The sequence below is a fragment of the Megascapheus bottae genome, chromosome 3 (assembly GCF_031878675.1).
Source record: "Megascapheus bottae isolate mThoBot1 chromosome 3, mThoBot2.hap1, whole genome shotgun sequence".
In the NCBI taxonomy this organism is placed as follows: domain Eukaryota; kingdom Metazoa; phylum Chordata; class Mammalia; order Rodentia; family Geomyidae; genus Megascapheus; species Megascapheus bottae.
Window position 1 is genome coordinate 7949464 of NC_143511.1, and position 18017 is coordinate 7967480.

Here is an 18017-nt window from a genome sequence, read left to right on the forward strand (position 1 = left end):
TTGCCTTGCCTGTTGTTCCTTGCCTATTGTGCCGCTCCAATAGCTAGGCCAATATTGTGGGAGGTAGGGTCTACATCTGAGCAGATTTTTATACAATCAGAGAGAGTCTTAAGGCGCCAATGAGGCCGTAATGCGGCTTGGCAGGCAGTGTTAGCGTTTTCAAAAGCCAGGTGCTTAATAAAATCACTCTCAGTTTCATCCCTACCAGAAATACGTTCAGTGGTTTCAGTAAGCCTCCCCACAAACTCATTATAGGGCTCTTGTGGTCCCTGATGAATTTTAGCAATGGAGAAAAAATAGAGCCGGGGGAAGGTATTGCTTTCCAGGCCTGCAGGGCGGAAAGCTGGACTTGTGCTAACAACCCAGGAGAAAACCTGGCTTGCCGCTCATTGGTATTATAGGGAGCCTGTCCTAATAATTTCCTGAGTGTCCATTTAGCCATTCCTGGCTCAAGGATATTACTATTTTCTTGTTCCCGACACCTCTCTGTATAATCAGCTTTCCAGGAAAGATATTGACCTTGGCTAAGAACTGCTTTTGCTAGGGTTTCCCAATCGTAAATAGTGAGATATTGTGAACACAAGATCTCCAGCAAAGACAGAGTAAAAGGGGCAGTCGGCCCATAGGAGGAAACAGCATTCTTTAGTTCTTTAATTTGTTTAAATTTGAAAGGCCGATAATTATTTTGGGCTCTGAGGGTTAACCGGGGGGCCTCTTCCTCCCTCTTCTTCTGACTCCTCTTCACTCTGAGTGTTCTGTCTGATTTCCTCGAGGGGAGTCATTTTCTGATTCTCCTTCACCCTGCTCCGGGGTTCCTGCCTCCTTGCTTTGGCTCTCACCATTCTGGGGTAATTTAATCTGAGAGCGAAAAGCAAGTAAGGGAGCAGCCTGTTATTTACCTGAGATTTGCGCGAGCTCTTAGAGGGCCTATTTTTTAATTGGGAGGAGAGGTCCAGATCGAGCTGACACAAGGCCTGTAACAAATTAGCTTGGTCTGTTTTGACTTTAAACACGGCGGAAAGGGCCTTTGTTTCCTCCATCAACTGTTGCACTACTTGTTGGGTGGTGTCAAGGAAGGTCTGAGAGGATGGGGTTAACTCAGCACCAACGGGACCAAAAAACTGAGGCGCAGAGGCATAAGGAGGGGGGTGGTACCTGTCATACTGGTATCGGTCTCCCTCATAGGTAGCAGCGGCTTCCTCTAGGGAAGCCTGGTCCTCGGAGGGAAATCCCTCAGGGGGAGCTGTTAAGCTTGTTAAAGCTGGATAAAGGGATTCTTCTATCTCGGGCATGGGGATTGCAACTGAGGGACAGGGAAATGGGGAACGGGTAGCCGCAGCTATCGGCTTAACATCAGGAGTAGTTTTAAAATCAGGGGTGTGCGACCGCGATGACACGATGCTTTTGCAATAATCTTCTCCGTCTTTTATGACCTGTGAAGACTCAGGCTGAACATGCCTTCTCTCAAGAACTTCTCTAACTAATTTCCAATAAGTAAAAGAAGTTACAGGGACCTTCTCTGGTCCAAACACCTTATAATAATCCTGCAAACAATCCCCTATGCGCTTCCACTGAGCCTCATCGATAGTGCCCTCCTGAGGGAGCCACAGGCATATATCTCCGAGGAGAACAATAAATTGGGTGAGATCCTTTTCCTTAACCCCAAATCCTTGTGATTTGAGTGAAGCTTTTAAGCCTTCAAAAAACAACTCTTGCTTACTAAGTTTCTGTCCCATTTCATCCAATTTCTCCTACATTGGCAGCTGACGAAGGCGGGTACTCCTCGTCCTCTGAATTTGGGGTGGCTTTGACTGCGCAGTCCTTCTTCGGTGGGGTTCCCGTGCCTCGAGCCCCTCGTTGGGCGCCAATCTGCCCGGGCCCGCGCGGTTCAGTCAACTGAGACCCGAGAGGGAACCATACCTAAATGAGTGGGACAGACAAACATAAAGAATGAGACTAAGACAGTGTTCTGATCAAGGTCTGTTTATTGAAAACCATCAGGGGCTTATATAGAGCCCTAAGGTAGGAACTAGGTTCAATTACAAAAAATTTTAGCATGAGTCCTTGGGAACAGGACATGGGCAATTTGGATGCTAAGATAAGGATCTATGAGAAAGATAAGAGTCAATTTGGTCGCTGGGCAATTTGGTCCAGGTGTTTGTTAACACAGAGTAAAGTAACTTATAAGTTAAGATAGCAGTCCGGATGTCTCCTGGCACAGAGTAAAGCAGCTAAAAACTATTTATTAAGCTCATCATATTAAAAGTCCTAGACAACAAGTTAAGAGCCCCTGAGGCAGTCTCCAACAAGTTGTATTAGGATTAAGGTTAGGGTAGGGTTAGTGTTAGGGTTAGGGTTTGGGTTAGGGATATTATGGGTATGATTAGGCTTTGGGTTACGGTTAAGGTTAGGGTTTTAGGTTTAGGTTTATGTTTAGAGTTAGGGTGAGGGTTATGTTTAGGGTTAGGGTGAGGTTGATGGTGATGGTGAGGTTTAGGGTGAGGTTGAGGGTGAGGATGAGGATTACGGTTAGGGTTAGGATTATGGTTAAGGTTAGGGTTTGGGTTAGGGTTAGAGTTGGGTCTTCCACCGACAATGTTCTATCTGTTAAGATTTGTTCTGTGTAAACGTGGTCATTTATTGTTCCACAAGCAACTTCAATGCATCTGCTTTTACCTCTTAAAGGACTTTTCAAGTGTAATGGATTGGGGATTTTTGTGCTGAACTTCCTATGGCATTATTCCATCAGCTAAGAACCTTTTTGTCTAAGCGGGGTATTTTATTCTTCCTCATGATACTTCAGTGTATCTGCTTTTATTTCATCATGGTTTTTGATCCAGTACAACGGAGACGTAGGTACTTCCACAGACATTGTTCTATCTGCTAAGATTTGTTCCATCTAAACGTTGTCATTTATTCTCTCACAAGCAACTTCAATGTATCTGCTTTAATTTCTTGGAGGATGTCATCCAGTGCAATGGATACTGGATTTTTGTGATGAATATCCTACGGCATTGTTCTATCTGCTAAAAACTTGTCTAAACTGGGTATTGTATTCTTCCTCTTGCAACTTCAGTGTATCTGCTTTTATTTCATCGTGGTGCTCCATCCAGTACAAAGGAGAATGTACTTACACCAACATTATTTGCTAAGAATGAAGTGTAAATTAGGTCTTTATTCTTCCACATGCCACTTCAATGTATCTGCTTTAACTCCTTCGAGGTCTATCATCCAGTGTAATGGATACTGGATTTTTTGCTTTGAACATTCCACGGCAGTGTTCTATCTGCTAAGATTTCTTATGTGTAAACATGGGTTTCTTCTTCCACATGAAACTTCATTTTATCAGCTTTTGTTTCATTGTGGTCTTTTGCCCTGTTTAACAGAGACAGTACTTCCACCGATAATGTTCTATCTGCTAAGATTTCTTCTGTGTAAACATGGTCATTTACTCTTACAAAAACAACTTCAATGTATCTTCTTTAACTTTTTCGAGTTCTTACATCCAGTGTAATGGATACTGGATTTTTGGGTTGAACTTAAGACGGCATTGTTCTATCTGCTAAGAACTTTTTTGTCTAAGCGGGGTATTTTATTTCCCCACGATAATTCAATGTATCTGCTTTTATTTCATCGTGGTTTTTCATCCGGTACAACAGAGATGGTCCTTCAACTGACATTGCTCTATCTGATAAGAATGGTTCTGTGTATACGTGGTCATTTATTCTTCCACATGCAACTTCAATGTATCTGCTTTTAGTTTTTGAGTTCTTTCATCCTGTATAAAGGAGACAGGATTTTTGCTTTGAACATGCTACCGCAGTGCTCTATCAGCTAAGATTTGTGATTCGTCGTGGAGACTCTACTTCCACCGACATTGCTCTATTTGCTAAGAGTTGTTTGGTTAAGGTGTTCATTTATTCTTACACAAGCAGCTTCAATGTGTCTGCTTTTAATTCTTGGAGGATTTCATACACAGTAATGGGTACTGCAGATTGCCTTGAAATTCCTACAGCATTGTTCTATCTGCTGCGATCTTTTTTGTCTAAGCTAGGTATTTTATTCTTCCTCCTGCAACTTCAGTGTATCTGCTTTTATTTCAGCGTGGTGCTCTATCCAGTTCAATGGAGACTGAACTACCACTGACATTGCTCTATTTACTAATATTTGTTCTATGGAAACCGGGTCATTTCTTCTACCACAAGCAAGTTCAATGTATCTGGTTTTACTTCTTGGAGGTTTTCAGAGTGTAATGGATACTGGATTTTGCCGTTGAACTTCCTACGGCATTGCTCTTTCTGCTGAGGACCTTCTTGTCTAAGCGGGGTATTTTATTCTTCCTCGTTCAGTTTCAGTGTACCTGCTTTTATTTCATGGTCTCTGAGCATGTACAACGGAGACTGTACTTCCACCGACATTGCTCTATCTGCTGAGTTGTTGTCAACGTGGTCGTTTATTCTTCCACAAGCATCTTCAATGTATCTGCTTTCACTTCATGGAGGATTTCATCCAGTGTAATGGGTACTTAATTTTGCCCTCCAATTCCTACAGTATTGTTCTATCTGATATGACCTTTTTTCTAAGCGGGGTATTTTATTCTTCCTCCTGCAATTTCATTGTATCTGCTTTTATTTCAGCGTGATGCTTCATCCAGTACAACGGAGATGGAAGAGTGACATTGCTCTATTTACGAATATTTGTTCTATGTAAACCTGGTGATTTCTTCTACCACAAGCAAGTTCAATGTATCTGGTTTGACATCTTGGAGGTTTTCAGCCAGTGTAATGGAGACTGTATTTTGCCATTGAAATTCCTACGGCATTGCTCTTAGCAGAAAGAGTAATGTCGGTGCAAGTACAGTCTCCGTTGTACTTGCTCAGAGACCATGATGAAATAAAAGCAGGTACACTTAGTTGAACGAAGAAGAAAAAATACCCCGCTTAGACAAGAAGGTTCTTAGAAGAGCAATGCCGTAGGAAGTTCAATGGCAAAATCCAGTATCCATTAAACTGGATGAAATCCTCGAAGAAGTAAAACCAGATACATTGAAGTTTCTTGTGTAGGCATAAACGACCAAGTTAACCGAACAAGGTATGTGCTTTTACTTCTTGGAGTACCCATCCAGTGTTATGGGTACTGAATTTTGCCTTCCAATTTCTACAGCATTGTTCTATCTTCTATGACCTTTTTTCTAAGCGGGGTATTTTTTTCTTACTCCGGCAACTTCAATGTATCTGCTTTTAGTTCAGCGTGGCGCTTCATCCAGTACAACGGAGACTGAACAACCACTGACATTGCTCTATTTACTAAGATTTGTTCTATGTAAGCCTGGCGATTTCTTCTAATACAAGCAAGTTCATTGCTCTTTCTGAATAAATGAACACGATGACTGAACAACTCTTAGCAAATAGAGCACTGTTGGTGGAAGTTCAGTCTCCGTTGTACTTGATCAGAGACCACGACGAAATGAGAACTGAGTTGAACGAGGAAGGATAAAATACCCTGTTTAGAAAAGGCGGTTCTTAGAAGATAGAGCAATGCCATAGGAAGTTCAACAACAAAATCCAGTATCCATTACACTGGATGAAATCCTCCAAGAAGGAAAAGCAGATACATTGAAGTTGCTCGTGGAAGAATAAACGAACAAGATCACCGAACAACTCTAAGCAGATAGAGCACTGTCGGAGGAAGTACATTTTCTGTCGTACTTGCTCAGAGACCACGACGAAATAAAAGCAGGTACTCTGAAGTTGAACGAGGAAGAATAAAATACCCCGTTTCGCAAGAAGGTCCTTAGCAGAAAGAGCAATGCCGTAGGAAGTCAAACGGCAAAATCCAGTGTCCATTACATGGGATGAAAGCCTCTAGGAAGGAAAAGCAGATACATTGAAGATGCTTGTGGAAGCAAGAAAAGACCACGCTGACAGAACAACTCTTAGCAGATAGAGCAATGTCTGTGGAAGTACAGTCTCCGTTGGAATTGCTCAGACATCACGACGAAATAAAAGCAGGTACACTGAAGTTGAACGAGGAAGAAGAGGAACAAATCTTAGTAGATAGAGCAATGTCAGTGGTAGCTCAGTCTCCGTTGTACTGGATGAAGCGCCATGCTGAAATAAAAGCAGATACCCTGAAGTTGTAGGAGGAATAATAAAAGACCCCGCTTACAAAAATGGTCATAGCAGATATAACAATGCTGTAGGGAGTACAGACTCCGTTAAACTTGTTCAGAGACCACAACGGAGACTGTGCTTCCACCGACAGTGCTCTGTCTGCTAAGACTTGTTCTGTCATCATGTTCGTTCATTCTTGCACAAGGAACTTCAGTGTATCTGCTTTTCCTTCTTGGAGGATCTCATAAAGAGGAATGGGCACTGCAGTTTGCCAGGAAATTCCTACTGCATTGTTCTATCTGCCATGACCATTTTTCTAAGCGGGGTATTTGATTCTTCCTCCTACAACTTCAGTGTATCTGCTTTTATTTCTGCGTGGCGCTTCATCCAGTACAGCGGAGGTTGAACTACCACTGATATTGCTGTATTTACCAAGCTATGTTCTATGTAAACCTGGTCAGTTCTACTAATTGTAAACCTGGTCATTTCTACTAATACAAGCAAATTCAGTGTATCTGGTTTTAGTTAGAGGATCCCATAGAGTGTAATGGATACTGGATTTTGCCTTTGGACTTCATACGGTATTGCTCTTTCTGCTCAGGACCCTCTTGTCTAAGCGTGTTAGTTTATTCTTCCTCGTTTACCTTCAGTGTACCTGCTTTTATTTCGTCGTGATGTCTGAACAAGTACAACGGAGACTGTACTTAGAGAGACATTGCTCTATCTGCTAAGAGTTGTTGTGTCAGGGTGGTCTTTTTTGCTTTCACAAGCAACTTCGATGTATCTGCTATTCCTTTTTGGAGGATTTCGTCCAACGTAATGGATACTGGATTTTGCCGTTGAACTTCCTCTTTCTTCTAAGGACCGTCATGTCTAAACGGGGTATTTTAGCCTTCCTCGTTCAACTTCTGCTTTTATTTCGTCGTGGTCTCTGACGATAACGGAGTCTGTACTCCCTACAGCATTGTTATATCTGCTATGACCATTTTTCTAAGCGGGGTATTTTATTCTTCCTCCTACAACTTCAGGGTATCTGCTTTTATTTCAGCGTGGCGCTTCATCCAGTACAGCGGAGGCTGAACTACAACTGATATTGCTTCATTTACCAAGATATTTCTATGTAAACCTGGTCATTTCTACTAATTGTAAACCTGGTCATGTCTACTAATACAAGCAAGTTCAATGTATCTGTTTTTACTTCTTGGAGGATTTCCTGGAATGTAATGGATACTGGATTTCGACGTTGAACTTCCTACGCCATTGCTCTTTCTTCTAAGAACTGCCTTGTCTAAGCGGTGTGTTTCATTCTTCCTCCTCCAACCTCATTGTATCTGCTTTTATTTCAACGTGGCGCTTCATCCACTACAAGGGAGAGTGAACTAACATGGACATTGCTCTATGTACTAAGATTTGTTCTGTGTAAACGGGGTCATTTCATCAACCACAAGCAACCTCAATATATCTGGTTTGACTTCTTGGAGGATTTCATGCAGCGTAATGGATACTGGATTTTGCCTTTGGACTTCCTACGGCATTGCTCTTTCTGCTGACGACCTCTTACCTAAGCGGGTTATTTCATTCTTACTCGTTCACCTTCAGTGTACATGCTTTTATTTCATCGTGGTCTCTGAGCAAGTACAATGGAGACTGTACTCCCACCGACAGTGCTCTGTCTGCTCAGAGTTGTTAGGTGATCGTGTTCATTTATTCTTCCACGAGCAACTTCAATGTATCTGCTTTTCCTGCTTGGAGGATTTCATCCAGAGTAATGGATACTGGATTTTGCCGTTGACCTTCCTACGGCATTGCTCTTTCTTTTAAGGACCGTCTTGTCTAAACGGGGTATTTAATCCTTCCTTGTTCAACTTCAGCTTTTATTTCGTAGTGGTCTCTGATCAAGTACAACGGAGACTGTATTTCCACATCCAGTGCTCTATTTGCTCATTTCGTTCATTCTTCCACAAGGAACTTCAGTGTATCTGCTTTTCCTTCTTAGAGGATCTCATACAGAGTAATGGGCACTGCAGTTTGCCTTGAAATTCTTAAAGCATTGTTTTATCTGCTATGACCATTTTTCTAAGCGGGTTATTTTATTATTCTTCCTACAACTTTAGTGTATCTGCTTTTATGTCAGCTTGGCGCTTCATCCAGTACAACGGAGACTGAACTACCACTGACATTGCTCTATCTACTAAGATTTGTTCCTCTTCTTCCTCGTTCAACTTCAGTGTACCTGCTTTTATTTCGTCGTGGTGTCTGAGCAATTGCAACGGAGACTGTCGTTCCACAGACATTGCTCTATCTGATAAGGTTTGTTCGGTCAGTGTAGTCTTTTATGCTTCCACAAGCAACTTCAATGTATCTGGTTTTACTTGTTTGGGGATTTCATCCAGTGTAATGGGTACTGGATTTTGCAGTTGAACTTCGTACGCCATTGCTCTTTCTTCTAAGAACCTTCTTGTCTAAGCGGTGTATTTCATTCTTCCTCCTCCAACCTCAGCGTATCTGCTTTTATTTCAGCGTGGCGCTTCATCCACTACAATGGAGAATGAACTAACACGGACATTGCTCTATGTACTAAGATTTGTTCTGTGCAAACGGGGTCATTTCTTCAACCACAAGCAACCTCAATGTTTCTGGTTTGACTTCTTGGAGGATTTCATGCAGCGTAATGGATACTGGATTTTGCCGTTGGACTTCCTACGGCATTGCTCTTTCTGCTGATGACCTCTTGCCTAAGCGGGTTATTTCATTCTTCCTCTTTCACCTTTAGTGTACCTGCTTTTATTTCGTCGTGGTCTCTGAGCAAGTACAAAGGAGACTGTACTCGCACCGACAGTGCTCTGTCTGCTCAGAGTTGTTCGGGAATCGTGTTCGTTTATTCTTCCATGAGCAACTTCAATGTATCTGCTCTTCCTTCTTGGAGGATTTCATCCAGAGTAATGGATACTGGAGTTTGCCGTTGAACTTCCTACGGCGTTGCTCTTTCTTCTAAGGACCGTGTTGTCTAAACGGGGTATTTTATCCTTCCTCGTTCAACTTCAGCTTTTATTTCATTGTGGTCTCTGATCAAGTACAACGGAGACTGTATTTGCACATCTAGTGCTCTATTTGCTAAGAGTTGCTCTGTCAGCGTGGTCTTTTCTTGCTTCCACAAGCAACTTCAATGTATCTGCTTTTCCTTCTTAGAGGCTTTCATCCCATGTAATGGACACTGGATTTTGCCGTTGAACTTCCTACGGCATTGCTCTTTCTGCTAAGGACCTTCTTGCTAAACGGGGTATTTTTTTCTTCCTCGTTCAACTTCAGTGTACCTGCTTGTATTTCATCGTGGTCTCTGAGCAAGTACCACGGAGACTGTACTTCCACCGATGGTGCTCTACCTGCTCAGATTTGTTTGGTGATCCTGTTCATTCATTTTTCCAGAAGGAACTTCAGTGTATCTGCTTTTCCTTCTTGGAGGATCTCATACAGAGTAATGGGCACTGCAGTTTGCCTTGAAATTCCTACAGCATTGTTATATCTGGTATGAACATTTTCCTAAGCGGGGTATTTTATTATTCCTCCTACAACTGTAGGGTATCTGCTTTTATTTCAGCGTGGCGCTTCTTCTAGTACAGTGGAGACTGAACTACCACTGACATTGCTCTATCTACTAAGATTTGTTCCTATTCTTTCTCGTTCAACTACAGTGTACCTGCTTCTATTGCATCGTGATGTCTGAGCAATTCCAACAGAGACGGTACTGCCGCAGACATTGCTCTATCTGCTAATAGTTGTTCTGTCAGTGTGCTCTTACTGCTAAGGACCTTCTTGCGAAACGGGGTATTTTATTCTTCCTCGTTCAACTTCAGAGTACCTGCTTTTATTTCATCGTGGTCTCTGAGCAAGGACAACGGAGACTGTACTGCCACAGGCCTTGGTCTATATACTAAGATTTGTTCTGTGTAAACGTGGTCATTTCTTCAAACACAAGCTACCTCAATGTATCTGGTTTGACTTCTTGGAGAATTTCATCCAGTGTAATGGACAATGGATTTTGCCGTTGAACTTCCTACGGCATTGCTCTTACTGCTGAGGGCCCTCTTGCCTAAGCGGGTTATTTTATTTTTCCTCATTCAACTTCAATGTACCTGCTTTTATTTCGTCGTGGTGTCTGAGCAATTGCAACGGAGACTCTCGTTCCACAGACATTGCTCTATCTGCTAAGGTTTGTTCGGTCAGCGTAGTCTTTTATGCTTCCACAAGCAACTTCAATGTATCTGGTTTTACTTGTTTGGGATTCCATCCAGTGTAATGGGTACTGGATTTTGCCGTTGAACTTCAACACCATTGCTCTTTCTTCTAAGAACCTTCCTGTCTAACCGGTGTATTTCATTCTTCCTCCTCCAACCTCGGTGTATCTGCTTTTATTTCAGCGTGGCGCTTCAATCACTACAAGGGAGAGTGAACTAACATGGACATTGCTCTATGTACTAAGATGTGTTCCGTGTAAACGGGGTCATTTCTTCAACCACAAGCAACCTGAATGTATCTGCTTTGACTTCTTGGAGGATTTCATGCAGCGTAATGGATAGTGGATTTTGCTGTTGGACTTCCTACGGCATTGCTCTTTCTGCTGATGACCTCTTGCCTAAGCGGGTTATTTCATTCTTCCTCGTTCACCTTTAGTGTACCTGCTTTTATTTCGTCGTGGTCTCTGAACAAGTACAATGGAGACTGTACTCCCATCGACAGTGCTCTGTCTGCTCAGAGTTGTTCGGTGATCGTTTTCGTTTTTTCTTCCACGAGCAATTTCCATGTATCTGCTTTTCCTTCTTGGAGGATTTCATCCAGAGTAATGGATACTGGAGTTTGCCGTTGAACCTCCTACGGCATTACTCTTTCATCTAAGGGCCTTCTTGTCGAAACGGGGTATTTTATCCTTCCTTTCTCAACTTCAGCTTTTATTTCATCGTGGTCTCTGATCAAGTACAACGGAGACTGTATTTCCACATCCATTGCTCTATTTGCTAAGAGTTGTTCAGTCATCCTTTCCGTTCATTTTTCCACAAGGAACTTCAGTGTATCTGCTTTTCCTTCTTGGAGGATCTCATACAGAGTAATGGGCACTGCAGTTTGCCTTGAAATTCTTAGAGCATTGTTTTATCTGCTATTACCATTTGTCTAAGCGGGCTATTTTATTCTTCTTCCTAGAACTTTAGTATATCTGCTTTTATGTCAGCGTGGTGCTTCATCCAGTACAACGGAGACTGAACTACCACTGACATTGCTCTATCTACTAAGATTTGTTCCTCGTCTTCCTCGTTCAACTTCAGTGTACCTGCTTTTATTTCGTCGTGATGTCTGAGCAATTCCAACGGAGACTGTACTTCCACAGACATTGCTCTATCTGCTAAGAGTTGTTCTGTCAGCGTGGTCTTTTCTTGCTTCCACAAGGAACTTCAATGTATCTGCTTTTCCTTCTTAGAGGCTTTCATCCCATGTAATGGACACTGGATTTTGCCGTTGAACTTCCTACGGCATTGCTTTTTCTGCTAAGGACCTTCTTGCGAAATGGGGTATTTTATTCTTCTTCGTTGAACTTCAGAGTACCTGCTTTTATTTCGTCGTGGTCTCTGAGCAAGTACAACGGAGACTGTACTTCCACCAACAGTGCTCTATCTGCTCGGAGTTGTTTGGTGATCGTGTTCGTTTATTCTTCCACGAGCAACTTCAATGAATCTGCTTTTCCATTTTGGAGGATTTCATCCAGTGTATGGATACTGGATTTTGCCGTTGGACTGCCTACGGCATTGCTCTTTCTGCTGACGACCTCTTGCCTAAGCGGGTTATTTCATTCTTCCTCTTTCACCTTTAGTGTACCTGCTTTTATTTCGTCGTGGTCTCTGAGCAAGTACAACGGAGACTGTACTCCCACCGACAGCGCTCTGTCTGCTCAGAATTGTTCGGTGATCGTGTTCATTTATTCTTCCACGAGCAACTTCAATGTATGTGCTTTTCCTTCTTGGAGGATTTCATCCAGTGTAATGGATACTGGATTTTGCCGTTGGACTTCCTACGGCATTGCTCTTTCTGCTGAGGGCCCTCTTGCCTAAGCGGGTTATTTTATTCTTCCTCATTCAACTTCAGTGTACCTGCTTTTATTTCGTCGTGGTCTCTGAGCAAGTACAACAGAGACTGTACTCAGACCGACAGTGCTCTGTCTGCCCAGAGTTGTTCGGTGATCGTGTTCGTTTCTTCTTCCACGAGCAACTTCAATGTATCTGCTTTTCCTTCTTGGAGGATTTCATTCAGTGTAATGGGTACTGGATTTTGCCGTTGGACTTCCTACGGCATTGCTCTTTCTGCTGACAACCTCTTGCCTAAGCGGGTTATTTCATTCTTCCTCGTTCACCTTCAGTGTTCCTGCTTTTATTTCGTCGTGGTCTCTGAGCAAGTAGAACGGAGACTGTACTCCCACAGACAGTGCTGTCTGCTCAGAGTTGTTCGGTGATTGTGTTCGTTTATTCTTCCACGAGCAACTTCAATTTATCTGCTTTTCCTTCTTGGACGATTTCATCCAGTGAAATGGATTCTGGATTTTGCCGTTGGATTTCGTACGCCATTGCTCTTTCTGCTTTAGGGCCCTCTTGCCTAAGCGGGTTATTTTATTCTTCCTGATTCAACTCAGTGTACCTGCTTTTATTTCGTCGTGGTGTCTGAGCAATTGCAACGGAGACTGTCGTTCCACAGACATTGCTCTATCTGATAAGGTTTTTTCGGTCAGCGTAGTCTTTTATGCTTCCACAAGCAACTTCAGTGTATCTTGTTTTACTTGTTTGGGGATTCCATCCAGTGTAATGGGTACTGGAATTTTGCCGTTGAACTTCGACACCATTGCTCTTTCTTCTAAGAACCATCTTGTCTAAGCGGTGTATTTCACTCTTCCTCCTCCATCCTCAGTGTATCTGCTTTTAATTCAGCGTGGCGCTTCATCCACTACAAGGGAGAGTGAACTAACACGGACATTGCTCTATGTCCTAAGATTTGTTCCGTGTAAACGGGGTCATTTCTTCAACCACAAGCAACCTCAATGTATCTGGTTTGACTTCTTGGAGGATTTCATGTAGCGTAATGGATAGTGGAATTTGCCATTGGACTTCCTACACCATTGCTCTTTCTGCTGAGGGCCCTCTTGCCTAAGCGGGTTATTTTTTTCTTCCTCATTCAACTTCAGTGTACCTGCTTTTATTTCCTCGTGGTGTCTGAGCAATTACAACGGAGACTGTCGTTCCACAGACATTGCTCTATCTGCTAAGGTTTGTTTGGTCAGCGTTGTCTTTTATGCTTCCACAAGCAACTTCAAGGTATCTGGTTTTACTTGTTTGGGATTCCATCCAGTGTAATGGGTACTGGATTTTGCCGTTGAACTTCGACGCCATTGCTGTTTCTTCTAAGAACCTTCTTGTCTAACCGGTGTATTTCATTCTTCCTCCTCGAACCTCAGTGTATCTGCTTTTATTTCAGCGTGGTGCTTCATCCACTACGAGAGAGAGTGAACTAACACGGACATTGCTCTGTGTACTAAGATGTGTTCCGTGTAAACAGGGTCATTTCTTCAACCCCAAGCAACCTCAATGTATCTGGTTTGACTTCTTGGAGGATTTCATGCAGCGTAATGGATAGTGGATTTTGCCGTAGGACTTCCTACGGCATTGCTCTTTCTCCTGACGACCTCTTGACTAAGCGGGTTATTTCATTCTTCCTCGTTCACCTTTAGTGTACCTGCTTTTATTTCGTCGTGGTCTCTGAGCAAGTACAACGGAGACTGTACTCCCACCGACAGTGCTCTGTCTGCTCAGAGTTGTTCGGTGATCGTTTTCGTTTTTTTCTTCCACGAGCAATTTCCATGTATCTGCTTTTCCTTCTTGGAGGATTTCATCCAGAGTAATGGATACTGGAGTTTGCCGTTGAACTTCCTACGGCATTACTCTTTCATCTAAGGGCCTTCTTGTCGAAACGGGGTATTTTATCCTTCCTTTTTCAACGTCAGCTTTTATTTCGCCGTGGTCTGTGATCAAGTACAACAGAGACTGTATTTCCACATCCAGTGCTCTATTTGCTAAGAGTTGTTCAGTCATCCTTTCCGTTCATTTTCCCACAAGGAACTTCAGTGTATCTGCTTTTCCTTCTTGGAGGATCTCATACAGAGTAATGGGCACTGCAGTTTGCCTTGAAATTCTTAGAGCATTGTTTTATCTGCTATGACCATTTTTCTAAGCGGGCTATTTTATTCTTCCTCCTACAACTTTAGTGTATCTGCTTTTATGTCAGCGTGGTGCTTCATCCAGTACAACAGAGTCTGAACTACCACTGACATTGCTCTATCTACTAAGATTTGTTCCTCGTCTTCCTCGTTCAACTTCAGTGTACCTGTGTTTATTTCGTCGTGATGTCTGAGCAATTCCAACGGAGGCTGTCGTTCCACAGACATTGCTCTATCTTCTAAGGTTTGTTCGGTCAGCGTAGTCTTTTATGCTTCCACAAGGAACTTCAATGTATCTGCTTTTACTTGTTTGGGATTCCATCCAGTGTAATGGGTACTGGATTTTGCCATTGAACTTCGACGCCATTGCTCTTTCTTCTAAGAACCTTCTTGTCTAAGCGGTGTAGTTCATTCTTCCTCCTCCAACCTCAGTGTATCTGCTTTTAATTCAGCGTGGCGCTTCATGCATTACAAGGGAGAGTGAACTAAAATGGACTTTGCTCTATGTACTAAGATTTGTTCCGTGTAAATGGGGTCATTTCTTCAACCACAAGCAACCTTAATGTATCTGGTTTGACTTCTTGGAGTATTTCATGCAGCGTAATGGATAGTGGATTTTGCTGTTGAATTTCCTACGCCATTGCTCTTTCTGCAGAGGGCCCTCTTGCCTAAGCGGGTTATTTTATTCTTCCTCATTCAGCTTCAGAGTACCTGGTTTTATTTCGTCATGGTCTCTGAGCAAGTACAACGGAGAATGTACTTCCACCAACAGTGCTCTATCTGCTCAGAGTTGTTCGGTGATCGTGTTCATTTATTCGTCCACGAGCAACTTCAATGAATCTGCTTTTCCTATTTGGAGGATTTCGTCCAGTGTTATGGATACTGGACTTTGCCGTTGGACTTCCTACGGCATTGCTCTTTCTTCTGAGGGCCCTCTTGCCTAAGCGGGTTATTTTATTCTTCCTCATTCAACTTCAGTGTACCTGCTTTTATTGCGTCGTGGTGCCTGAGCAAGTACAACGGAGACCGTACTCCCACCGACAGTGCTCTGTTTGCTCAGAGTTGTTCGGTGATCGTTTATTCTTCCACGAGCAACTTCAATGTATCTGCTTTTTCTTCTTGGAGTATTTCATCCAGAGTAATGGATATTGGAGTTTGCCGTTGAACTTCCTATGGCATTACTCTTTCTTCTAAGGACCTTCTTGTCGAAACGGGGTATTTTATCCTTCCTTTCTCAACTTCAGGTTTTATTTCGCCGTGGTCTCTGATCAAGTACAACGGAGACTGTATTTCCACATCCGGTGCTCTATTTGCTAAGTGTTGTTCAGTCATCCTTTCCGTTCATTTTTCCACAAGGAACTTCAGTGTATCTGCTTTTCCTTCTTGGAGGATCTCATACAGAGTAATGGGCACTGCAGTTTGCCTTGAAATTCTTAGAGCATTGTTTTATCTGCTATGACCATTTGTCTAAGCGGGCTATTTTATTCTTCCTCCTACAACTTTAGTGTATCTGCTTTTATGTCAGCTTGGCGCTTCATCCAGTACAACGGAGACTGAACTACCACTGAAATTGCTCTATCTACTATATTTGTTCCTCTTCTTCCTCGTTCAACTTCACTGTACCTGCTTTTATTTCGTCATGATGTCTGAGCAATTCCAACGGAGACTGTACTTCCACAGACATTGCTCTATCTGCTAAGAGTTGTTCTGTCAGCGTGGTCTTTTCTTGCTTCCACAAGCAACTTCAACGTGTCTGATTTTCCTTCTTAGAGGCATTCATCCCATGTAATGGACACTGGATTTTGCCGTTGAACTTCCTACAGCATTGCTTTTTCTGCTAAGGACCTTCTTGCGAAACGGGGTATTTTATTCTTCTTCGTTGAACTTCAGAGTACCTGCTTTTATTTCGTCGTGGTCTCTGAGCAAGTACAACGGAGACTGTACTTCCACCAACAGTGCTCTCTCTGCTCAGAGTTTTTCGGTGATCATGTTCGTTTCTTCTTCCAAGAGCAACTTCAATGTATCTGCTTTTCCTTCTTGGAGGATTTCATGCAGTGTAATGGATACTGGATTTTTCCGTTGGACTTCCTATGGCATTGCTCTTTCTGCTGACAACCTCTTGCCTAAGCGGGTTATTTCATTCTTCCTCGTTCACCTTCAGTGTTCCTGCTTTTATTTCGTCGTGGTCTCTGAGCAAGTACAACGGAGACTGTACTCCCACCGACAGTGCTCTGTCTGCTCAGAGTTGTTCGGTGATCGTTTATTCTTCCACGAGCAACTTCAGTGTATCTGCTTTTCCTACTTGGACGATTTCATCCAGTGTAGTGGATACTGGATTTTGCCGTTGGACTACCTACGCCATTGCTCTTTCTGCTGAGGGCCCTCTTGCCTAAGCGGGTTATTTTGTTCTTCCTCATTCAACTTCAGTGTACCTGCTTTTATTTCGTCGTGGTGTCTGAGCAATTGCAACGGAGACTGTCGTTCCACAGACATTGCTCTATCTGCTAAGTTTTGTTCGGTCAGCGTAGTCTTTTATGCTTCCACAAGCAACTTCAATGTATCTGCTTTTCCTTCTTGGAGGATTTCATCCAGTGTAATGGATACTGGATTTTGCCGTTGGACTTCCCACGGCATTTCTCTTTCTGCTGACAACTTCTTGCCTAAGCGGGTTATTTCATTCTTCCTCGTTCACCTTCAGTGTATCTGCTTTTATTTCGTCGTGGTCTCTGAGCAAGTACAATGGAGACTTTACTCCCACCGACAGTGCTCTGTCTGCTCAGAGTTGTTCGGTGATCGTGTTCGTTTTTTCTTCCACGAGCAATTTCCATGTATCTGGTTTTTCTTCTTGGAGGATTTCATCCAGAGTAATGGATACTGGAGTTTGCTGTTGAACTTCCTACGGCATTACTCTTTCTTCTAAGGACCTTCTTGTTGAAATGGGGTATTTTATCCTTCCTTTCTCAACTTCAGCTTTTATTTCGCCGTGGTCTCTGATGAAATACAACGGAGACTGTATTTCCACATGCAGTCCTCTATTTGGTAAGAGTTGTTCGGTCATCCTTTCCGTTCATTTTTCCACAAGGAACTTCAGTGTATCTGCTTTTCCTTCTTGGAGGATCTCAGAGTAATGGGCACTGCAGTTTGCCTTGAAATTCTTAGAGCATTGTTTTATCTGCTATGACCATTTTTCTAAGCGGGCTATTTTATTCTTCCTCCTACAACTTTAGTGTATCTGCTTTTATGTCAGCTTGGCGCTTCATCCAGTACAACGGAGACTGAACTACCACTGACATTGCTCTATCTACTCAGATTTGTTCCTCTTCTTCCTCGTTCAACTTCAGTGTACCTGCTTTTATTTCGTCGTGATGTCTGAGCAATTCCAACGGAGACTGTACTTCCACAGACCTTGCTCTATCTGCTAAGAGTTGTTCTGTCAGCGTGGTCTTTTCTTGCTTCCACAAGCAACTTCAATGTATCTGCTTTTCCTTCTTAGAGGCTTTCATCCCATGTAATGGACACTGGGTTTTGCCGTTGAACTTCCTACGGCATTGCTCTTTCTTCTAAGGACCCTCTTGTCTAAACGGGGTATTTCATCCTTCCTCGTTCAACTTCAGCTTTTATTTCCTCGTGGTCTCTGATCAAATACAACGGATACT